Genomic DNA, 3,003 nt, shown 5'->3' on the forward strand with positions numbered 1-3,003 from the left:
GAGTTGCACGGGAGAATATGAAAAGTGTTCATATGTAGTAAAAACCAGAGAAATCCGTCCGTGTTCGACATTTGTTATCGAATCAACTTAAAGCCAGATCGTAACATTGGCCGCTCTACTCTCTGAAACGGTTGTACTTATCGTCTGCAAAGCTATGTCGAGTGCTGCGGCATGCGGAGACACTAAAAGCACCATAGTAGAACACAGATGAAGCTTCTAAGTTGATGTAATAGCCAGTAAGAAGTAGTACAATTCAAGTTTTAGGTATCGATTGTTGACTTTTTACCCTTCTTTGGTGCCTTGGGCATGAGCTAGGAACTTACGATTTTGCATGATAGGAGGTCTAGCAGCCGCGTTGCACGTGAGAATGTGAAAAGTGTTCATATTTAGTAAAAACCTGAGAAATCCGTCCGTTTTCCTCATTTGTTATCGAATCGACTTAAAGCCAGATCGTCACATTGGCAGCTCTTCTCTCTGAAACGGTTGTACTTATCGTCTGCAAAGCTATGTCGCGTGCTGCGGTATGTGGAGACACTAAAAGCACCATAGTAGAAGACAGATGAAGCTTCCAAGTTGATGTAATAGCCAGTAAGAAGTAGTACAATTCAAGTTTTAGGTATCGATTATTGACTTTTTAGCTGTCTTTGGTGCTTTGGACATGAGCTAGGACCTTAAGATTCTTCATTAATGGAGGACTAGCAGCCGAGTGGCACGGGAGAATGTGAAAAGTGTTCATATTTAGTAAAAGCCTGAGAAATCCGTCCGTGTTCGACATTTGTTATCGAATCGACTTAATGCCAGATCGTCACATTTGCCGCTCTTCTCTCTGCAACGGTTGTACTTATTGTCTGCAAAGCTATGTCGAGTGCTGCTGTATGCGGAGACACTAAAAGCAACATAGCAGAACACAGATGAAGCTTCTAAGTTGATGTAATAACCAGTAAGATGTAGTACAATTCAAGTTTTAGGTATCGATTGTTGACTTTTTACCCTTCTTTGGTGCCTTGGGCATGAGCTAGGAACTTAAGATTTTGCATGATAGGAGGTCTAGCAGCCGCGTTGCACGTGAGAATGTGAAAAGTGTTCATATTTAGTAAAAACCTGAGAAATCCGTCCGTTTTCCTCACTTGTTATCGAATCGACTTAAAGCCAGATCGTCACATTGGGCGCTCTACTCTCTAAAACGGTTGTACTTATCGTCTGCAAAGCTATGTCGCGTGCTGCGGTATGCGGAGACACTAAAAGCACCATAGTAGAACACAGATGAAGCTTCTAAGTTGATGTAATAGCCAGTAAGATGTAGTACAATTCAAGTTTTAGGTATCGATTATTGACTTTTAGCTGGCTTTGGTGCCTTGGACATGAGCTAGGACCTTAAAATTCTGCATGAAAGGACGACTAACAGCCAAGTTGCACGGAAGAATGAGAAAAGTGTTCATATATAGTAAAGACCTGAGAAATACGTCCGTTTTCGTCATTTGTTATCGAATCGACTTAAAGCCAGATCGTCACATTGGCCGCTCTTCTCTCTGAAACGGTTGTACTTATCGTCTGCAAAGCTATGTCGCGTGCTGCGGTATGTGGAGACACTAAAAGCACCATAGTAGAAGACAGATGAAGCTTCCAAGTTGATGTAATAGCCAGTAAGAAGTAGTAAAATTCAAGTTTTATGTATCGATTATTGACTTTTTAGCTGTCTTTGGTGCCTTGGACATGAGCTAGGACCTTAAGATTCTTTATTAATGAAGGACTAGCAGCCGAGTTGCACGGGAGAATGTGAAAAGTGTTCATATGTAGTAAAGGCCTGAGAAATCCGTCCGTGTTCGACATTTGTTATCGAATCGACTTAAAGCCAGATCGTCACATTTGCCGCTCTTCTCTCTGCAACGGTTGTACTTATTGTCTGCAAAGCTATGTCGAGTGCTGTTGTATGCGGAGACTTTAAAAGCAACATAGTAGAACACAGATGAAGCTTCTAAGTTGATGTAATAGCCAGTAAGAAGTAGTACAATTCAAGTTATAGTTATCGATTATTGACTTTTTAGCTGGCTTTGGTACCTTGGACATGAGCTAGGCCCTTATGATTCTGCATGAAAGGAGGACTAGCAGCCCAGTTGCACGGGAGAATGTGAAAAGTGTTCATATTTATTAAAAACCTAAGAAATCCGGTTGTTTCCGCCATTTGTTATCGAATCGACTTAAAGCCAGATTGTCACATTGACCGCTCTTCTCTCTGAAACGGTTGTACTTATCGTCTGCAAAGCTATGTCGCGTGCTGCGGTATGCGGAGACACTAAAAGCACCATAGTAGAACACAGATGAAGCTTCTAAGTTGATGTGTTAGTCAGTAAGAAGTAGTACAATTCAAGTTTTAGGTATTGATTATTGACTTTTTAGCTGGCTTTGGTGCCTTGGAGAGAAGCTAGGACCTTAAGATTCTGCATGAAAGGAGGTCTAGCAGCCGAGTTGTACGGGAGAATGTGAAAAGTGTTCATATGTAGTAAAAACCTGAGAAATCCGTCCGTTTTCGTCATTTGTTATCGAATCGACTTAAAGCCAGATCGTCACATTGGCCGCTCTTCTCTCTGAAACGGTTGTACTTATCTTCTGCAAAGCTATGTCGCGTGCTGCGGTATGTGGAGACACTAAAAGCACCTTAGTAGAACACAGATGAAGCTTCTAAGTTGATGTAATAGCCAGTAAGAAGTAGTACAATTCAAGTTTTAGGTATCGATTATTGACTTTTTACCCTTCTTTGGTGCCTTGGGCATGAGCTAGGAACTTAAGATTTTGCATGATAGGAGGTCTAGCCGCCGCGTTGCACGTGAGAATGTGAAAAGTGTTCATATTTAGTAAAAACCTGAGAAATCCGTCCGTTTTCCTCATTTGTTATCAAATCGACTTAAAGCCAGATCGTCACATTGGGCGCTCTACTCTCTAAAACGGTTGTACTTATCGTCTGCAAAGCTATGTCGCGTGCTGCGGTATGCGGAGACACTAAAA

The sequence above is a fragment of the Schistocerca gregaria genome, unplaced genomic scaffold (genome assembly GCF_023897955.1).
Source record: "Schistocerca gregaria isolate iqSchGreg1 unplaced genomic scaffold, iqSchGreg1.2 ptg000386l, whole genome shotgun sequence".
In the NCBI taxonomy this organism is placed as follows: domain Eukaryota; kingdom Metazoa; phylum Arthropoda; class Insecta; order Orthoptera; family Acrididae; genus Schistocerca; species Schistocerca gregaria.